General features: G+C 46.8%; 8 non-coding genes across 8 annotated transcripts; all 8 read right to left on the bottom strand.

Annotated features, from left to right (window-relative positions):
- Positions 1-6: 6 nt before the first annotated feature.
- LOC120687133 lies at positions 7-125 on the bottom strand. Its single transcript, XR_005680628.1, has one exon. It is a non-coding gene; the product is annotated as a 5S ribosomal RNA (ribosomal RNA).
- A 206-nt stretch (positions 126-331) lies between these two features.
- LOC120687122 lies at positions 332-450 on the bottom strand. The gene has a single exon (XR_005680617.1). It is a non-coding gene; the product is annotated as a 5S ribosomal RNA (ribosomal RNA).
- A 206-nt stretch (positions 451-656) lies between these two features.
- Positions 657-775, bottom strand: LOC120686957. Its single transcript, XR_005680464.1, has one exon. It is a non-coding gene; the product is annotated as a 5S ribosomal RNA (ribosomal RNA).
- Positions 776-1,021: 246 nt separating this feature from the next.
- LOC120687066 lies at positions 1,022-1,140 on the bottom strand. Its single transcript, XR_005680566.1, has one exon. It is a non-coding gene; the product is annotated as a 5S ribosomal RNA (ribosomal RNA).
- Positions 1,141-1,346: 206 nt separating this feature from the next.
- On the bottom strand, positions 1,347-1,466 carry LOC120686967. The gene has a single exon (XR_005680474.1). It is a non-coding gene; the product is annotated as a 5S ribosomal RNA (ribosomal RNA).
- Positions 1,467-1,673: 207 nt separating this feature from the next.
- On the bottom strand, positions 1,674-1,792 carry LOC120686958. Its single transcript, XR_005680465.1, has one exon. It is a non-coding gene; the product is annotated as a 5S ribosomal RNA (ribosomal RNA).
- Positions 1,793-1,998: 206 nt separating this feature from the next.
- Positions 1,999-2,117, bottom strand: LOC120686962. Its single transcript, XR_005680469.1, has one exon. It is a non-coding gene; the product is annotated as a 5S ribosomal RNA (ribosomal RNA).
- Positions 2,118-2,323: 206 nt separating this feature from the next.
- Positions 2,324-2,442, bottom strand: LOC120686947. Its single transcript, XR_005680455.1, has one exon. It is a non-coding gene; the product is annotated as a 5S ribosomal RNA (ribosomal RNA).
- Positions 2,443-21,465: the final 19,023 nt, after the last annotated feature.

The following is a 21,465-nucleotide window of genomic DNA, read 5'->3' as shown; positions in this document are numbered from 1 at the left end:
AAAAAAGGAATGCAACACGAGGACTTCCCAGGAGGTCACCCATCCTAGTACTACTCTCGCCCAAGCACGCTTAACTTCGGAGTTCTGATGGGATCCGGTGCTTTAGTGCTGGTATGATCGCATCCGACATACTAGCGCCCATCCTTCCTCTTATCCCTGTACCTCGACGTGCCGAAGCAACACGTGGGCCCCGCGCCCCGGCCCCTCGCAAATGTTTTGCCGCCTCGCCTCGTGCCGCGCGACCCCGTTGGTTTCGAATACTAGAATGGCTAGATGCGCGGAGAATATTCACGACGGTCTGCGAATCGAAACGGCCGAAATCGAAAAAAAAGGAATGCAACACGAGGACTTCCCAGGAGGTCACCCATCCTAGTACTACTCTCGCCCAAGCACGCTTAACTTCGGAGTTCTGATGGGATCCGGTGCTTTAGTGCTGGTATGATCGCATCCGACATACTAGCGCCCATCCTTCCTCTTATCCCTGTACCTCGACGTGCCGAAGCAACACGTGGGCCCCGCGCCCCGGCCCCTCGCAAATGTTTTGCCGCCTCGCCTCGTGCCGCGCGACCCCGTTGGTTTCGAATACTAGAATGGCTAGATGCGCGGAGAATATTCACGACGGTCTGCGAATCGAAACGGCCGAAATCGAAAAAAAAGGAATGCAACACGAGGACTTCCCAGGAGGTCACCCATTCTAGTACTACTCTCGCCCAAGCACGCTTAACTTCGGAGTTCTGATGGGATCCGGTGCTTTAGTGCTGGTATGATCGCATCCGACATACTAGCGCCCATCCTTCCTCTTATCCCTGTACCTCGACGTGCCGAAGCAACACGTGGGCCCCGCGCCCCGGCCCCTCGCAAATGTTTTGCCGCCTCGCCTCGTGCCGCGCGACCCCGTTGGTTTCGAATACTAGAATGGCTAGATGCGCGGAGAATATTCACGACGGTCTGCGAATCGAAACGGCCGAAATCGAATATTCACGACGGTCTGCGAATCGAAACGGCCGAAATCGAAAAAAAAGGAATGCAACACGAGGACTTCCCAGGAGGTCACCCATCCTAGTACTACTCTCGCCCAAGCACGCTTAACTTCGGAGTTCTGATGGGATCCGGTGCTTTAGTGCTGGTATGATCGCATCCGACATACTAGCGCCCATCCTTCCTCTTATCCCTGTACCTCGACGTGCCGAAGCAACACGTGGGCCCCGCGCCCCGGCCCCTCGCAAATGTTTTGCCGCCTCGCCTCGTGCCGCGCGACCCCGTTGGTTTCGAATACTAGAATGTCGAGATGCGCGGAGAATATTCACGACGGTCTGCGAATCGAAACGGCCGAAATCGAAAAAAAAGGAATGCAACACGAGGACTTCCCAGGAGGTCACCCATCCTAGTACTACTCTCGCCCAAGCACTGCTTAACTTCGGAGTTATGATGGGATCCGGTGCTTTAGTGCTGGTATGATCGCATCCGACATACTAGCGCCCATCCTTCCTCTTATCCCTGTACCTCGACGTGCCGAAGCAACACGTGGGCCCCGCGCCCCCGGCCCCTCGCAAATGTTTTGCCGCCTCGCCTCGTGCCGCGCGACCCCGTTGGTTTCGAATACTAGAATGGCTAGATGCGCGGAGAATATTCACGACGGTCTGCGAATCGAAACGGCCGAAATCGAAAAAAAAGGAATGCAACACGAGGACTTCCCAGGAGGTCACCCATCCTAGTACTACTCTCGCCCAAGCACGCTTAACTTCAGAGTTCTGATGGGATCCGGTGCTTTAGTGCTGGTATGATCGCATCCGACATACTAGCGCCCATCCTTCCTCTTATCCCTGTACCTCGACGTGCCGAAGCAACACGTGGGCCCCGCGCCCCGGCCCCTCGCAAATGTTTTGCCGCCTCGCCTCGTGCCGCGCGACCCCGTTGGTTTCGAATACTAGAATGTCTAGATGCGCGGAGAATATTCACGACGGTCTGCGAATCGAAACGGCCGAAATCGAAAAAAAAGGAATGCAACACGAGGACTTCCCAGGAGGTCACCCATCCTAGTACTACTCTCGCCCAAGCACGCTTAACTTCGGAGTTTTGATGGGATCCGGTGCTTTAGTGCTGGTATGATCGCATCCGACATACTAGCGCCCATCCTTCCTCTTATCCCTGTACCTCGACGTGCCGAAGCAACACGTGGGCCCCGCGCCCCCGGCCCCTCGCAAATGTTTTGCCGCCTCGCCTCGTGCCGCGCGACCCCGTTGGTTTCGAATACTAGAATGGCTAGATGCGCGGAGAATATTCACGACGGTCTGCGAATCGAAACGGCCGAAATCGAAAAAAAGGAATGCAACACGAGGACTTCCCAGGAGGTCACCCATCCTAGTACTACTCTCGCCCAAGCACGCTTAACTTCGGAGTTCTGATGGGATCCGGTGCTTTAGTGCTGGTATGATCGCATCCGACATACTAGCGCCCATCCTTCCTCTTATCCCTGTACCTCGACGTGCCGAAGCAACACGTGGGCCCCGCGCCCCGGCCCCTCGCAAATGTTTTGCCGCCTCGCCTCGTGCCGCGCGACCCCGTTGGTTTCGAATACTAGAATGGCTAGATGCGCGGAGAATATTCACGACGGTCTGCGAATCGAAACGGCTGAAGCCACACATGGGCCCCGCGCCCCGGCCCCTCGCAAATGTTTTGCCGCCTCGCCTCGTGCCGCGCGACCCCGTTGGTTTCGAATACTAAAATGGCTAGACGCGCGGAGACAGTTTGGACACCCACCACCACGCCGATGCATTGGACACCAACTCCGGGACGCATCGGACAGGCCAACCCAGCAACACATTGGACATACGGATGACACATTGGACACGCAACCCTCCGACACATTGGTCACTCCCCGTTACCAATACGAACCACCACCCCGCTGATGCATTGGTCATACCACCTCCGGGATGCATTGGACAGGCCAACCGAGCAACACATTGGACCTGCCAACCACATTGGGCACACCACCACCTTAACGACGCATTTGAAATTATGCACTTTATATACTACTTACTTCTGCATTTATAGTTCTTAGGATTTGAATTGAAACCCTAGATGCGTGATCCTAGGAACCTATGTACTGAACACTAGACTTGAGTTCGAGTAATTGCTATGCTTATAGGACCGGTAAAAGTCGAGTGATTGTCTGTCACTCGCGAGCTTAATAGGAGTTGCTTGTTTTCTTTTACCTACAATCACTATAAGGACGTTGGACGGGGTCATGTTCGATATCATGACCTTGGGTGAGACTCCGTCTGTGTTGATGAATTCTGCTAAGGTCGCGGTGTGTGGTAGCGGTGATTAAGTGTTTGAACGTACTAGCCACATGCCGTAAATATGGTACGCGGTAAGCCTAGTAGCTGATCAGACCGTTGAGTGGATATACCTTTCACTCTCTCTTAGAGATATGTTTTTATTTATGTTTATGTTGCACAACACCACGGATGCAGGGAGGAAGTTGGTGCCCTGTAGTCGGGGAGAGTGACCCTATCCACAAGCCGGAATGAAAGGTCAACGGTTATTTGGGAATGACCCAATGGTGTTCCAAACGTGTGTGTTAGGTTTACCTTGCAAGGTTGAAAATCTGATTCGAATCGTCCGTCTCTCGCGGATATTGAGACTACTTGATCCCTTTGCCACACAGAGTAATAAGAATAATGTTATTATAATCAATCTTGATGTTTGACTAAAGTTCTACCATGGTTGATTAGAATTAGTTGCTTACATAGAATGGTTAATCAACTAGAATATTGAAAGCTAAAATGTGAAATTAAGGACCTACTCTTTGTTGCTTTTCAGCAAAAGGAAAACCAGAGCCTTATAGAACCCTGCATAGTCTAGCTAAGTGGACTAAGTATATCCATTGACGGTTAAGTCTTACTGAGTATTAGTATACTCAGCCTTGCTGTTGAATCCTGTTTCAGCTATGAGTTTTGTGGACCAGACCGCTAGTCTGACTTGGCCCTGCTCTTTGCCCTATGGCTGGTCCGTAGAGTTCGATCCGTCTCCAGCCGGCAATGACGCCCAGAGCCCTACCGAACCCCGCAATCACCACAGGTGGTTTACGCGTGGTGCGAAAACCCTTCTAGACCCAAGCGCCGGTCCGATTAGCCCCCAGAACGCCGGATTAGAGGAAGTCCGGCGATGCGCCGCCGTGGAACAGAGTCGCCGGTGACCTACCGCCGCCGCTCGCGCGCCCAACCACTCCTGTCCGTTAGATCCGAGATCAACGCGCCTGATTAGAAGCCGCGTACCCCTTCGCCTGGAGCCGACGGATCGCGATCCAACGGCTGAGATCCAACCGTACCCCTTCGGCCTGTCACTTTTGCTAAAGAGCCCTCGCCTTTCTTTGGAATCAACCCGCACTCCTGGTTAGTTCAAAACTATTTCCAGTTTAGTCCTGTTTTATTCACGTAGGCCCCTGCACTTTCCAGTATTAGAACCCGCCGTCCAGCCTTGGAGTTTTTGCGTGCTAACCCTTGCAGCTAAGATTTAATTACGATTAGGTCCTCGGTTTTTGCAGAAAACCCCCTGGAACTTAGTTTTTCTCGCAGATAAGCCCCTAGAACTTGTTTTTAGCCTAGATTATGCGTTTTAGCTCCGTTTTAAGCGTTCTTTATGTCCATGCGATCGTTGTAACGCGTAGAATAGTTTTAGACTAGTTTAGTGTGCTGTTTTTATGTATTGATGTACTGTTCCTTAGTTTTTGTCAGTGTTGTCTTGTATGCTTATTATTGTGCATTGTTTTGGCCATGTGTTCGTGAGTAGACGTTGAGTTACCGGAGGAGCCCCAGTACCAGTACCCGGAGCAGCCGTCTTCCGAGCACTTTGAGCAGCAGCAGGAGCAGTATGAGGAAGGCAAGTGTAACATGAACAACCTATCACTTTTAAATACAATTTCATACTGCATTTTAATACTGTATGCCTATAAGGATTTCCTAGCCACCTTATATCCTTTATATCTACCTAGCTGGACATCGCCTAGTGCGATGATCGTGAGCACGTCTTGTACGCAGCAGGACAGCTGCGAGGGGCAGCTTTGGACTGGTGGGAGTCCCACCCAATTCAGGACCGCGAGGCTCTCACTTGGCTCCAGTTCCGAGAGCGTTTCCGCAGCCACAACGTCCCCGCGGGCGTTATGAAGATGAAGCAGAAGGAGTTCCTTGCACTGAAGCAGGTAATCTTAGATATAATCATTCAGCGGTTTCTTTTGAGCTAATGCCCCTTGTTCTATCCTTATGAATCTTGAGTTAATCTTTCGATATCTATGTGTCTTTGCCACTTCAGGGGACTATGTCGGTCACGAAGTATCGTGATCGCTTTCTGCAGGTCGCTCGCTACGCCCCTGCCAATGTTGCGGATGACCGCAAGAAGCAGGAGCACTTCATGGAGGGCCTTGAGGTCTACCTCCAGTACGCGCTGCTCAACCTCCACTTCGATGACTTCAACCATCTAGTTGACAGCGCGCTCAACACTGAGCGCAAGCACCTGGAGATGGAGGACAAGAAGAGGAAGATTGTCCCCGTTGCTTCCGGCAGCAACACTCGTCCTCGCCTCCAGCAGCCCCAGCAGTACCAGCAGCCTCAGTACCGGCCTCCTCAGCAGTACCAGCAGAGGCCACCGCAGCAGTACCCGCCTCGACAGCAGCAGCAGGCAGGCCAGGGCCCGAGGTTACCGGCACCTCCGGCTCGTGCTGCTCCACCAGCACCGCAGGCTCCACGTCCGGCAGCTCCTACCGGACAGCAGGCTCAGGGACCCCCTCGCACCTGCTTTCACTGCGGCCAGCCGGGGCACTACGCCAACGCTTGCCCCCGGAAGGCGCAGGCGGGACAGCAGGGGCGCCCAGCTCAGCCCAGGGCGCCACTTCAGGGCAGGGTGAACCGCGTGACGGCCGAGTCAGCAGCCGAGGCTCCCAACGTGGTTATTGGTACGTTCATGGTTAATTCATATCCAGCTATAGTGCTTTTCGATACTGGTGCTACGCATTCCTTCATTACTCAGTCTTTTGTCGAGCATCATGGTATTCATACTAGCACATTAAAGAGGTGCCTGTTAGTATCTTCACCGGGAGGACAGTTGAGGTCTCACACTTACTGCCCGAGAGTCAGTGTTTCCTTGAGGGGAGTAGAGTTCTGTACTGATCTGATGGTGCTAGACACCAAGGGCATTGATGTCATTCAGGGAATGGAGACTCTGGCCAAGTGGGGAGTCCGGATAGATTGTGCTCAGAGGACAGTCTTGCTATCAGCTTCCAGTGGCCAAGAGGTTGTTATCAGTGCAGTGGAGCCTTCTGGATTTCTTCATCAGATGGAGGCTAGACCCACGGACGGTATTCGCGTGGTGTCTGAATTCCCGGATGTCTTTTCGGATGATCTGCCAGGTATGCCGCCTGAACGGGCCATTGAGTTTTGTATTGATCTCTTGCCTGGCACAGCTCCAATTGCAAAGCGGCCCTACCGCATGGCACCTATAGAGCATGAAGAAGTCAAGAAAACTATTGATGAGTTGCTAGCCAAGGGCTATATCCGTCGCAGCTTCTCTCCTTAGGCTTTTCCATTATTGCTGGTAGATAAGAAGGATGGCTCGAAGAGGATGTGTGTGGATTATTGGGAGCTGAATGCAGTCACTATCAAGAATAAGCATCCACTGCCCCGTATTGAGGATCTCTTCGATCTGCTTCGAGGTGCTTGTATATTCTCAAAGATTGATCTTCGTTCGGGTTATTTTCAGCTGAGGATCCGTCCTGGGGATAGTCGGAAGACGGCATTCACTTGCAAGTACGGGCTGTATGAGTACACGGTCATGTCCTTCGGCTTGACTAATGCCCTGACTTTCTTCATGCACTTGATGAACATGGTTTTCATGGATTATCTGGATGTCTTCGTGGTGATCTTCATTGATTATATTCTGATCTTCTCCAAGACCGAAGAAGAGCATGAAGAGCATCTGAGGCTCATGTTGCAGAGATTGAGAGAGCATCAGCTGTATGCTAAGTTCAGCAAGTGCGAGTTCTGGATTGACGAGGTCCCATTCCTCGGTCATGTTATCTCTCAAGGGGGCATTGCTGTTGATCCGAGCAAGGTGAAGGATGTGCTAGAGTGGGAGACACCGCAGACAGTAAAGGAAGTCAGGTCGTTCTTGGGCTTAGCTGGATATTATCAGAGGTTCATTGAGAATTTCTCCAAGATCGCGAAGCCTTTGACTTCTTTGCTGGAGAAAAATGTGGCTTTCATTTGGACTGATGAGCGTCAGAGGGCCTTTGATGAGCTGAAGAAAAGGTTGACTACGGCGCCAGTCCTGACTCTGCCAGACCAGACCAAGAGGTTCACGGTATATTGTGATGCTTCGAAGGATGGTCTTGGGTGTGTTCTGATGCAGGAAGGCAGAGTGATAGCTTATGCTTCACGGCAGCTACGCCGGCATGAGCTGAACTATCCTACTCATGATCTTGAGTTAGCCGCAGTTGTGCATGCTCTGAAGATTTGGAGGCATTACTTGTATGGGCAGCGGTGTGATATCTACACTGATCACAAGAGCCTCAATTACATTTTCACGCAGAATGAGCTGAACATGCGGCAGAGAAGATGGCTAGAGTTAGTCAAGGATTATGACCTGGAGATTCACTATCATCCGGGCAAGGCCAATGTTGTAGCAGATGCTTTGCGCAGGAGAAGCTATGTCAACATTGCCGTGGCTTTCCAGATGCCTCCAGAGTTATGCGAGGAGTTCGAGCAGTTGAGTCTGGGCTTCTTGCATCATACCTCCAGTGCAGCATTTGAGGCAGTACCGACTCTAGAGTCAGAGATCAGGCAGCATCAGAAAGATGATGAGAAGCTGCAGGAGATCCGTGAGTTGCTCAAGAAGGGCAAGGCTCCTCATTTCAGAGAGGATGATCAGGGTACCTTGTGGTACAAGAACCGGATCTGTGTGCCAGATGTGAAGGATCTCCGGAAGTTGATTCTGAGTGAGGCCCATGATACAGCGTACTCCATTCATCCGGGCAGTACGAAGATGTATTATGATCTCAAGGAACGTTTCTGGTGGTATGGGATGAAGCATTGAGTGGCAGAGTACGTGGCTATTTGTGACACCTGTCAGCGTGTCAAGGCTGAGCATCAGAGGCCAACAGGTCTGTTACAGCCTTTGAAGATTCCAGAGTGGAAATGGGAGGAGATCACGATGGATTTCATAGTTGGATTGCCTCGTACTCAGAAGGGGTACAACTCCATATGGGTAGTAGTGGATCGTCTGACGAAGGTTGCACACTTCATTCTAGTGAACACTACTTACTCCGGTGCTAGACTTGCAGAGTTGTACATCTCTCGGATTGTCTGCTTACATGGTGTGCCCAAGAAGATCATATCTGACAGAGGGTCTCAGTTCACTTCTCGATTCTGGGAGCAGCTCCATGATTCGTTGGATACGAAGCTGCGTTTCAGTACGGCTTATCACCCTCAGACAGATGGGCAGACAGAGAGAACCAACCAAGTGTTGGAGGATATGCTGAGAGCTTGTGCCATTCAGTACGGTACTAGTTGGGATAAGTGCCTGTCTTATGCTGAGTTCTCATATAACAACAGCTATCAGGCCAGTCTGAAGAAGTCCCCCTTCGAGGCATTGTATGGCAGAAAGTGCAGGACTCCTCTCTATTGGGATCAGATTGGTGAGAAGCAGCTCTTTGGCCCTGAGATCATAGATGATGCAGAGCAGATGGTTCAGGCTGTGCGAGAAAATCTGAGGATTGCACAGAGCAGACAAAAGAGCTATGCAGATGGCAAATGGAGAGACCTGACTTTCAGTGTTGGTGATCATGTGTACCTGAAGGTGTCTCCGATGAGTGGTATCCGCAGATTCAATGTCAAAGGGAAGTTAGCACCTCGGTATGTGGGCCCATTCAAGGTGCTAGAGCGGAAAGGCGAAGTTGCTTATCGCCTGGAGTTACCTCCCAGTCTTTTTGGAGTTCACGATGTCTTCCATATATCTCAGCTGAAGAAGTGTCTGCGAGTACCCGAGGAGCAGACACCACTGGATGGGTTAGAGGTTCAGGAAGATCTGACTTATACTGAGCATCCGGTGAATATTCTGGAGACATCAGAAAGGGTTACTCGGAACAAGCGCATCAAGATGTGCAGAGTTCAGTGGAGTCACCATAGTGAAGCTGAGGCTACTTGGGAGCGAGAAGATGAGCTGAAGAAGACATACCCAGATCTCTTTGCTAGCCAGCCCAGCTAAATCTCGGGGACGATATTTCTTTAAGGGGGTAGGGTCTGTAACACCCTAGTTTAATTTTCAGCATTTTATAATAAATTTAAATGGCTTTATTTAATTTTCTAAGGATTATTGTGTTAGTCTTGCATCTAATCTAATTTTTGTTCCTCAAGTAATTAAAATTTTATCATAGGTTTACTTTTAATGTTGCATTCATGCTGGTGCATTTATTTTACTTGTTTGAGTGTTAGAGTGGAATTCAAACTCTAGATTGAATTCAACTAGATTTGGTTGAGTTAGTTTGAATAGGAAAAGAAATAGAGGAAGTATTAGAAAAGGAAAACCAAAAGAACCAAAACCCAGCCCAATGGCCAATCCAGACCCAGCCCAAAACTCAACCCGCTCGGCCCAGCGAACCCCGCGCAGGCCCGCTTCACCCTCTCCTCCGCAGGCCCAGGCCGCATCGGCTCCGCTTGGCCTCCCATCCCACGCAGCGGCCCAGAACCTCAACCCGCGCGCACGCGCCCCGGCCTGCTTCGCGCCCGCAGCCCGCGTCGTCTCTCCCTTCCCACTGCCAGCCCGGCCCCACGCGCCAGGGCCGTCCCCTTCCTCCGGCCATCCCGCGCCCTTGGTAAGATTCAGCCCGTCTCCCTGATGCTTTTTCACCATAGCTTGTACCCCGTAGGCCACCCCAGTAGCAGGAACGCCCCGGCCGGCGAAGCGCCACCGCGCAGAGCCGCCGTCGTTCTTGCAGGCGCCGCCCAGAGCCCTACCGAACCCCGCAATCACCACAGGTGGTTTACGGGTGGTGCGAAAACCCTTCTAGACCCAAGCGCCGGTCCGATTAGCCCCCAGAACGCTGGATTAGAGGAAGTCCGGCGATGCGCCGCCGTGGAACAGAGTCGCCGGTGACCTACCGCCGCCGCTCGCGCGCCCAACCACTCATGTCCGTTAGATCCGAGATCAACGCGCCTGATTAGAAGCCGCGTACCCCTTCGCCTGGAGCCGACGGATCGCGATCCAATGGCTTAGATCCAACCGTACCCCTTCGGCCTGTCACTTTTGCTAAAGAGCCCTCGCCTTTCTTTGGAATCAACCCGCACTCCTGGTTAGTTCAAAACTATTTCCAGTTTAGTCCTGTTTTATTCACGTAGGCCCCTGCACTTTCCAGTATTAGAACCCGCCGTCCAGCCTTGGAGTTTTTGCGTGCTAACCCTTGCAGCTAAGATTTAATTACGATTAGGTCCTTAGTTTTTGAAGAAAACCCCCTGGAACTTAGTTTTTCTCGCAGATAAGCCCCTAGAACTTGTTTTTAGCCTAGATTATGCGCTTTAGCTCCGTTTTAAGCGTTCTTTATGTCCATGCGATCGTTGTAACACGTAGAATAGTTTTAGACTAGTTTAGTGTGCTGTTTTTATGTATTGATGTACTGTTTCTTAGTTTTTGTTAGTGTTGGCTTGTATGCTTATTATTGTGCATTGTTTTGGCCATGTGTTCGTGAGTAGACGTTGAGTTACCGGAGGAGCCCCAGTACCAGTACCCAGAGCAGCTATCTTCCGAGCACTTTGAGCAGCAGCAGGAGCAGTACGAGGAAGGCAAGTGTAACATGAACAACCTATCACTTTTAAATACAATTTCATACTGCATTTTAATACTGTATGCCTATAAGGATTTCCTAGCCACTTTATATCCTTTATATCTACCTTTGGGTAGCATTTGTTTAGTTGTGCTAGGTTGCTGTGCTATAACACACTTTGGTCCTTTTTAATTAAATTGATTAATGGTTTACTTGAACTTAATTCTGAGAGTGGCCCTCTGTGCTTCGTGCTTGAGTGGCTCACGTCTCGTTAAAATATGTTTTGTTAGAAACATGGTTTAGGGGGCCAGCATGGTGCTTAGTGCTTGGTTGGCCACTCTCCATAAGGACCGGTTCATAGAGCGACAACCTGGGACAACAGCGCTACCACAAGACTGGAATGGGACGGTCTTGGCGTAATAATTAGGTCTTTTTGGTTTGGAGTAACTTACCTGCGGGGCAGGGGCGGTAAGCTTCTATGGCCCTCGTGCTGAGTGGCCTCGTCTGTGCTTCGTGTCTTGACGCCCACTAGACCTACTCCATAGTCGCCAATCCACCCTCGCGGTTACTCCCTACCAACGAGATTCTTTGTAAAGGCCTCGTAGTGTGCTTGCTAGCCATCTCACCTAAGGAAGTGTGATGAACCTCTAGCGTAGCTCACGACTTGTGGGTAAAGATGTGCAACCTCTGCAGAGTGTAAAACTGGTATACTAGCCGTGCTCACGGTTATGAGCGGCCCAGATCCTCCTTTTGATTAGTGGGGTTATCTCCTTCCGACGAGGGGGGTGCCTCTCGGGGTTTTGGTATGGTTGTGGTTTGGTTCTCACTAGTATCATGATTAAATTTGATTAATTACTATGTAACTGGGTTTATGGTAATTCATCAACTCGTAGTAAATAGCTTTAATAAATTTTGCTAACACTTAAAAGCTAATGCAGTTGAGTCAGCCAACCTTAGAGCCTCATAGTTTATGTTATACTTGTTGAGTACAAGTTGTGTACTCACTCTTGCCTCTTCTCTACTTTTTCCTCTTGGTTACGCTACTGCTGCTCAGTTCCTGCCGACACGAGGGAGTTCGCTCAGTGCTACCAGGACTACGAGGACTTCTAGGCGTTCGTCTCCCAATCGACGTCCCTGTGGCGCCCTGCTTAGCTTCAGAGAGTTTTATCGTATTTGTACTTCGCTTCCGCTGTATCAGACATTCTTGTCATTAATGTAATAAATAACATTCGTACTCGCTTTATTATATCTTTTTACGTGATATGTGCTGTGATATATTGTTCATTCTGTTGTATATACGTGTGACTTGATCCTGGCACGTATATGGTTGCTCGGTTTATGTTCTTTTATAAACCGGGTGTTACAAGAATACTCCACCAAGAGCTCCACAGAGAAATGCCCCAATGGGCAGGTTTGTTTTTAGGCCGCCTCAGCAACAGGGAGGATTCAGACCTCCAGTCTTTCAGCAGCTGCTGCAGTTTGGCCTAAGGCCAAATGCCCCACAGTTCAATCGCGGGAACGGCGACAATCGATGTTTCAATTGCGGCAGTACTTCCCATTTTGCCAAGAATTGCCCGCAACCCAAGAAGCCTTATCCAGGGCAGAACTCCAACCAGAACAACAAGGGCTGGCAAGAAACAAATGGTGCAAGTCCGTCAGGGGCGAGTTAATTTCACTACTCTTGTAGAGCTTTCCGAAGGAGCACCAGTCATGTCGGGTACTTTCTCTATCCACAATAAACCCGCAGTCATATTATTTGATTCTGGTGCAACTCATAGTTTTATAAGTGCCAAATTTAGAGCAAGGGTAGGATTGAATTATTGACATACCAAGAGATCTTACATGATAGCAACCCCTGGTGGGAAGATAGCTTCCAATCAATTCATTAGACATGTGCCAATTAAGTTGGGTAGCAAATTGATACAGACAGATTTGATCTTGTTGAACTTAGAAGGCATGGATGTTATTTTGGGCGTGGATTGGATGACTAGACATAAAGTACTATTAGATATCTCTTCCCGATCGAGATAGATTCACCTTATCAAGGAGCCACCATACTCTATCTGCCACAACGAGAGTGCTTCAACTCTTGTGCCTATGCCATAAAAGAAATTAAAATTGAAGATATTGCTGTTGTGTGTGAGTATGCGGATGCATTTCCAGATGACTTGCCTGGAATGCCCCCTGATAGAGATATCGACTTCGTTATCGAGCTTCAACCTGGTACCGCCCCTATTTCTAAGAGGTCGTACCATATGCCTCCAAATGAGTTGGCAGAATTGAAAATCCAACTTCAAGACCTTCTTGACAAGGGTTTTATACGACCGAGTGCTTCACCATGGGGATGTCCAGCCCTGTTTGTGAAGAAGAAGGATAACAGTTTGAGGCTATGTGTTGACTATCGACCACTCAATGCGGTCACTATTAAAAACAAGTATCCTCTTCCCCGCATTGATATCCTGTTTGATCAGTTAACTGGAGCCAAGATCTTCTCTAAGATCAATCTTCGTTCTAGCTACCATCAAATAAAGATCAAGCCCTGTGACATTCCGAAAACATCTTTCTCGACCAGATATGGACTCTATGAGTATCTGGTTGTCTTTTGGTCTTACCAATGCCCCCACATACTTTATGTACCTGATGAATTTAGTCTTCATGACAGAGCTGGATAAATTCATCGTGGTGTTCATCGACAACATTTTGATCTACTCCAAGAATGAAGAAGATCATGCTCAGCATTTACGCATCGTTCTTTAGCGATTACGAGATCATCAGCTTTACGCCAAATTCTCCAAGTGTGAATTTTGGCTGGATAGTGTGAAATTTTTGGGCCATACTATCTCCAATGAAGGTATATCGGTTGATCCAACTAAAGTGCAAGAAGTGATGGATTGGAAACCTCCTACTTCAGTCCATCAGATTCACAGTTTTCTCAGTTTAGCTGGATACTATCATCGATTCATTCCTGATTTTTCTAGAATAGCCAAACCTATGACGGAGTTATTAAAGAAAGGAGTGAAATTTGTTTGGGATGATAAATGTGAAGAAGCCTTTCAAACTCTCAAAGCGCGACTAACTACTGCTCCAGTGCTGGCTACACCGGACAGTACCAAACCTTTTGATGTCTATTGTGATGCTTCTGGTACGGGACTTGGTTGTGTACTTATGCAAGACAACCGGGTGATCGCTTATGCATCAAGAGCTCTCCGGAATCATGAGAAGAACTATCCAACACATGATCTGGAGTTAGCAGCTGTCATACATGCTCTTAAGATCTGGAGACATCATCTTATGGGAACTCATTGTAACATTTACACTGACCATAAGAGCCTCAAGTATATCTTCACCCAAGCTGATCTCAACATGAGACAGAGACGCTGGCTAGAGTTGATAAAGGACTATGATCTAGAAGTGCACTATCATCCAGGAAAGGCTAATGTGGTTGCGGATGCAGTCAGCCGCAAGTCACAATGCCATTGTCTATCTGTAGAGCCATTCAATGAAACTCTATGCCAGGAAATGATGAAACTAAACCTAGAAATGGTACCTCAAGGAAGTCTGAACCATATAGCTGTCGAGCCCACACTTCATGACAGTATCATCATGGCACAATTACATGATGAAGGTATCAAAATCATCAAGGAAAAGCTATCCCAGGGAGAAGCAAAGTACAAATGTTTCCATGTGGATCATAAAGGAGTTTTGTGGTTTGAATTTCGTCTTGTTGTACCCAAGAATCACTAGCTTCGAAAACAAATCCTTGATGAGGCACATCTATCGAAGTTTTCTATTCATCCCGGTAGTACCAAGATGTACCAGGATCTTAAACAGAATTTCTGGTGGACTTGAATGAAAAGAGAGATCGCCAAATATGTTTCTGAGTGTGATGTCTGTCAAAGAGTTAAGGCTAGTCACTTGAAAGTAGCTGGTACTCTCCAACCTTTACCCATTCCATCCTGGAAATGGGAGGACATCAGTATAGATTTTATCGTTGGCTTACCCAACACTTCTCAGAAGCATGATTCTATTTGGGTAATCGTTGATAGACTCACCAAGATTGCTCATTTTATTCCTATGCATACAACTTATTCTGCCAAGAAGTATGCAGAGATCTATCTCGACCAGATTGTCCGTCTGCATGGAGTTCCAAAGATGATCATCATTTCTGATTGTGGGGCGCAGTTCATTGCACGTTTCTGGGAACAATTGCAAGAATCTCTTTGAACCAAATTGATTCGTAGTTCAGCGTATCATCCACAAACAGACAGGCAAACTGAACGAATCAATCAAATCCTTGAAGATATGTTGAGGGCATGTGCTATTCAATATGGCAAGAAATGGGATAAGTGCCTAGCACTAGCAGAGTTCTCATATAATAACAGTTACCAATCCAGCTTGCAAATGGCACCATTTGAAGCATTATACGGTCAAAGGTGTCGAACTCCTTTGAGTTGGTCACAAGCCGGAGAACGCAAAGTCTTTGGGCCAGATATAGTCATTGAGGCAGAAGAGAAAGTCAAAGTTATCTTGACTAATCTTAAAGTAGCCCAATCAAGACAGAAAAGTTATGCAGACAAAAGAAGAGAACCTTTACAGTTCAAGGTAGGAGATTTCATATATCTGCGAGTATCTCCTACTAGAGGTGTTCAACGCTTTGACATAAAAGGGAAATTGGCACCCCGATACATCAGACCATTTGAAATCATCGAAACTTGTGTTCCAGTTGCTTACCGAATCCGTCTTCCTTCTCAGTTGGCCGCCATTCATGATGTCTTCCATATCTCTCAACTCAAGAAGTGCATCAAAGTGCCCACTGAGATCATTAAACCACAAGATATCAAAATTGAAACTGATCTATCTTATACTGAGTATCCAATCAGAGTTCTTGACACCAAAGAAAGAAGTACCAGAAGGGAGAAAGTTAAAATGTACAAAATCCAGTGGAATCACCATGCTGAGGAAGAAGCCACCTGGGAGACTGAAACTTATCTCCAAAGAAATTTTCCCGACTTTCTTAGAACCAATCCAGGTACCAAATCTTTCCGTCCTTAATCTTCCTATAATCTCGGGGAGAGATTCCTTTTAGGGGGGAGGCTGTGACACCCTAGGTGTCTACACAGTAGAACTGCATTTATTTTATGCATCATGTGCTTAATTTGCTTGAACAAGGGTCTTATTTTAAAAATATAAGGTTAATTGTGTAAATATGATTTGATGCAAGGTCCTTCCTATAATTTAATTTGTATAGGGTGGGCAAATGTTGCTTTTGTGGAGGGTTTCTTTGTAAAATCTAGTGTAATCATTACATGGTAGGAAATTTTACTTTTCAGTATGAAATTAAGGTGAATTTTCTTTGGAAAAGATGAAAGTCCATTAAATTCAAAATCCTTTCTATGTTTTCAAAATAACCTTTCAACCTTTGGTCAAATCAAATTTTGCACAACATCAAAGTTGTAGATCTTGAAAAGTTGAACAACTTTCATGTTGGGCACTTTTTCATTTGAGCCCTAGTTTAGAAGTTATTTTTGTTTTATAGTAGGACCCCTAAACTTTTCTAAAATTGCAAACAGGTCCAACCTGTGTCTTCCTCCTCTCTCCCTCTCTGCTTCCTCTGCCGCCGGTGCAGAGCGGTGCCGCCCACCACTGAGGGAGGGCCGCAGGCCACCTCCTGCTCGCCGTGGCCTTCCACACATCGTGCCCGGGCTCCTCGCCGCCCTTTTCCCCTCGCACTAGACCCCCCCGCTCCTGCCACACACCCCGAGGCCCCAGTCGGCCGCCACATCACCGCCACTATGGCAAGCTCGGGGAAGAGCCTCGGCTCCCCTTCTCTCGCGTGCTTCAGCACCAAGTGAAAGCATCTAGGCCCCTAATTCGAGTTTTGGTAATTAATGACAATGATTTGTCGATTAACAATTTCATTCGAGATAATGAGCATAGGTTGATCCATGGATGAAAGGGATTTGGTTGTGAACATGTGAAGTTTGGAGATGATATGTAAAGCTCGGGCTCAAGGCAAAGGTATAAAATAGGGCTTTTGTATTTTACCGGTCACAAGGTGTTTAGTGAATGAAAAGTGATCGGATTTGTTGGATAGATAGCCGTACTATCAAGAGGGGTTGTGTACTCGTGCTTGACAGGTCTTTAGTGCCATTTTGCTCAAAATTTCTGGGTGCATGCATGAGGGCTAATGACACTTTGACAAGATTTGAAAAAGAACAAGTTTGAGAGTTGACTACACAAGCGTGGATAGTCCGCACCCGTACCAGAGAGCATGTTTGGCTCTAGTGGAAATTAGATGTGACTGGCGGACAGTCCGGCCCAGCTGGGCGGACGGTCTGCCGCTCTAACTCAAATTGTATCAGAGAGGGTGTTTTCTCTGGTTGAGGCGATGATCTGTGCGGCGTACGGTCTGCCCCTGGGGTGAGGACGGTCCGCCGGCTATTTGACTATTTGTACCAGAGACATTGTTGTCTCTGGTGATTTTCAAGGATGAACGGCGGACGGTCCGCCCTTGGGGCATGGACTGTCCGCCAGCTAATTTTAAAGTTGTACCGGAGATGATGTTCGTCTCTAGTGGTGTGGAACACATAACTGCGGACGATCCGCCCCTGGGCGCGGACGGTCCGCCAGGGCTGTAACGGATAGTTCTGACACGTGTTAAATGCACTCTGACTCACTTGTTTATAACGGCAGACGGTCCATTTTTGAACTGCGGACGGTCCGCGACTTCGTAGAAAAGAGTGTAACGGCCAGTTTTTTAGGGGATGTCTATATATATCCAATGCCCGGCCATTGAGAGGCTCTCTTGGCCATTTGGACTGCATACTTGACACTATAGAGCTAAGGCATCTCTCTCTCACACACACTTGCTTAGAGATTGCATTCTTGAGAGTGTGAGGGCTTTCTAGTGCATTGCATCAAGAGTTTGAGCTTTGTGGCACTAGGGAAACTTCAAGCAAGCGTCGTCGACTTGTTATTCTTGGGAGTTGCCGCTCCCTATACGGCTTGGAGAAGAGGATTTCGTGCAGCTCCTCCAAGCAGATTGTTGAGGAGCCCCGATTTCGGTTGTGAGAGGTCTTGTGCTCACCTCACCGGAGTGGTGAAGAGTAACTCTAGTGGAATCGAGGTGTGGAGCGGTTCTTTGATTCAAGCCGGCTCAAGATCAAGAGGTTCTTGATAGAGGAGCGGTTGATTCTTGGAATCCACCTCAACGTGGATTAGGGGTGACCGGCAAGTCATCGACACCATGGGATAAATTCGTGTGTCAAGCTTGGTTACCTCTCTTGCTCACTTTAATTCTTGTTTTTACTTTGAGCAATTTACTTTGCTAGAGCTTGATTTGTATCTTGTCACCCTAGGTTGCAAACCCATTTAGAGATAGTAGTAGCATGACATAGGGCTTTCCTTTGTTACTAATTAAATATCTCTAGTGTTGTTGATTTTAGATTTTAAACCGCCTATTCACCCCACCTCTAGTCGGTGTTCTTGATCCTACAAGTGGTATCAGAGCTAAGTACTCTATTAATTGCGGATTTAACCATCTTGGAGTAGAACAATGACTAGTGATAATGGGATTCATGTTGGGAAGCCACCGTTCTTTGATGGGAACAATTATGATTATTGGAAGACTAGGATGTCGGCTCATCTCAAAACCATGAGTAGAAAGCTATGGACAGTAGTAAGTGATGGATATGTCATTTTGGACTCAAAGAAATTGACACCCCTAGATGAGGAAAATGAGATACTAAATGATCAAGGGGTTAATGTGCTCTTTAGTGCTCTTGATGTGACTGAATTTAATAAAGTCAAGAGCCTCACAAATGCAAATGACATATGGAAGAAGCTCATGGAAATTCATGAGGGCACATCAAGTGTGAAGGAGGCCAAGTTATATTTGCTTAAGGGCAATTTTAGTTAATTTACCATGAAGAAGGATGAGAGTATAGCCGAGATGTTCAACCGGCTAAATGACATTGTGAATGACCTCAAGGGACTTGGATTTGTGGTACCGGATGCGGAGTTCAACCACAAGTTTCTTAGATGTCTTCCGAAAAGATATGACACAATTGTGACCTTACTTGTAAGGTCAAATGTGAAGACCGCAACTCCCACACAAATATTAGGAGAAGTTCTCACCCATGACATGTTCAAGAAATCTCAAGATGAAGCTCATGGGGGAGAAATTGATATGAAAAATAAAAGTGTGGCATTCAAAGCTCAAGATAGCAAAAATGAAGAAGAAAGTGGGTGCCAAGAAGAAGAATCGGATGAGGAGATGGCTCTCTTTGTCAAGAGATTCAATAGAATGATGAGCAAAAAGAACTTTGGCAAGAGAGGTCAATCATCAAGAAAAAATCCTTTTGTGAGCAAGACTTGCTTCCAATGTGGTGAAGTAGGTCATATCATTGTCAATTGTCCAAACAAGAAAGATGACAAGAACAAGAAGGACAAGAAAAATGATGAAAAGAAGAAGAAGAAGTTCATCAAGAAGAAGAAGAATGGCCCAGCTTATTTTGTTGAATGGGATTCCGATGCAAGCTCTGATGATGATGATGATGATGATGATGATGATGACAAGCCATCCAAGGGAGTTGCCGGGATCGCCATCAAGGAGGCTTCATCACTCTTCTCTACACCACATTGTCTTATGGCAAAGGGTGGTGCAAAGGTACAACAAGATGGTGAACTTGATGAACTTTCATATGATGATCTTGTTGAAATGCTCAATGATGCCGATGAATTCATGACTAAGGAAAAGGCTAAGCTAAAGGACTTGAAGTTGAAGTTTACTTCTCTTCAAGATTCCTATGAGGAGCTAAAGACTTCTCATGAGAAGCTCAAAGAAACTCATGAGAAGCTTGAGGAAGCTCACAATACCTTGCTTAATCATGAAAGAAAAGCAACATTGAGCATTGGTGTTAGTTGTGATTTAATTGATGATAAACCTTGTGGCTCTAGCTCTACTAGTTCTTCTTGCATCAAAATTGATAACCCATCTTGCAATGAATCTTTGATTATGGAAAATGATTTGTTAAAGAAAGAGATTACTTGCTTGACTAATGATTTGAGAAAGTGCTATGATAGTAGAGCCAAGTTTAATCATTGTTGGGCAAGCCAAAAGTTCACCTTGAACAAGCAAGGGTTTGGATACATTCCTAAGAAAGGGAAGAAAGCTTTTGTGCAAACCAAAACTACTTTTGTGAAGAGTAGTGGTAAGTCATATTGTGAAAAATGCAAGAAGGTTGGTCATGTTGAGAAGAATTGCACCAACAAGAAAGTCATATCCTTTGATTCAAGTTACATTCTTATGAGAAATTCAAATGGCAATGTTAGTGCAAATTTTGTTGGGATACCTATAGATGGTGCTAAAAAGAATGCCATTTGGGTGCCAAAAGTCTTGGTCACTAACGTTCAAGGACCCAAGAAAGTTTGAGTACCTAAAAGAGTTACTTCTTTTTTGTAGGTGAATTACAAGTCCGGAGGAAGACATTGGGTGCTTGATAGTGGGTGCACTCAACACATGACCGGAGATCCAATGATGTTTTCCTCTCTAGATGAGAATGTGGTTGGCTATAGTGACATTATCTTTGGTGACAATAGCCAGGGCAAAGTCAAAGGAGTTGGTACAATTCCTATCTCAAGTGATCATTCTCTTGCAAAAGTATTGTTGGTTGATTCTCTCAAGTTTAATCTCTTAGCGGTCACTCAACTTTGTGATTTTGGATATAAGTATAGTTTCACTAAAGATAATTTTGTAGTGACTAGCTTGGAAGGAAAAGATCACATCTTTACGGGATTTAGACATGAGGATGTATATCTTGTGGATTTTGCTACTAAAGAGGCAAACTTGTCTACTTGCTTGTTCACTCAATCATCTTTGGGTTGGTTATGGCATAGAAGGCTTGGTCATGTTGGCATGAAGCAACTCAACCGACTTTTGAAGCATGATTTAGCAGTTGGCTTGAAGAATGTGAAGTTTGAAAAAGATAAGTTATGTAGTGCATGTCAAGCCGGAAAGTAAGTTGCAAATACTCATCCCACTAAGAGTGTCATGTCAACCGAGAGACCATTAGAATTATTATATATGGATTTATTTGGTCCTACAACATATAGAAGTATTGGTGGGAATTGCTATTGTTTTGTGGTAGTGGATGATTACTCAAGATATACATGGGTTTCCTTTCTTCATGACAAGGCCGATACATATGACACATTCAAGAAATTCTTGACAAGGGCCGAAAATGAATTTGAGCTCAAGGTGAAGAAAGTGAGGAGTGACAATGGAAGTTAGTTTAGAAACACAAGAGTTGAGGAATAGTGTGATGAGAAACAAATCAAGCATGAATTCTCAACCAAGTACACTCCGGAACAAAATGGTCTTGTTGAGAGGAAAAATAGAACCTTGATTGATATGGCAAGATCAATGCTCTCCGAGTACAATATTTCGGATAGCTTTTGGGCCTAACCAATCAACACGGCTTGTCATGCCTCTAATAGATTGTATTGCCATAGATTTCATAACAAGACCCCATATGAGTTGCTCATTGGAAGGAAGCCAAATATCTCATATTTTAGAGTGTTTGGTTGCAAATGCTATATTCTCAAGAAGGGAACTCGGTTATCAAAGTTTCAAACTGAATGTGATGAGGGTTTTC

This window comes from Panicum virgatum, chromosome 8N (genome assembly GCF_016808335.1).
Source record: "Panicum virgatum strain AP13 chromosome 8N, P.virgatum_v5, whole genome shotgun sequence".
Classification (NCBI taxonomy): domain Eukaryota; kingdom Viridiplantae; phylum Streptophyta; class Magnoliopsida; order Poales; family Poaceae; genus Panicum; species Panicum virgatum.
The sequence above is the reverse complement of the archived record's forward strand: the minus strand, read 5'-3'. Positions and strand labels throughout refer to the sequence as shown.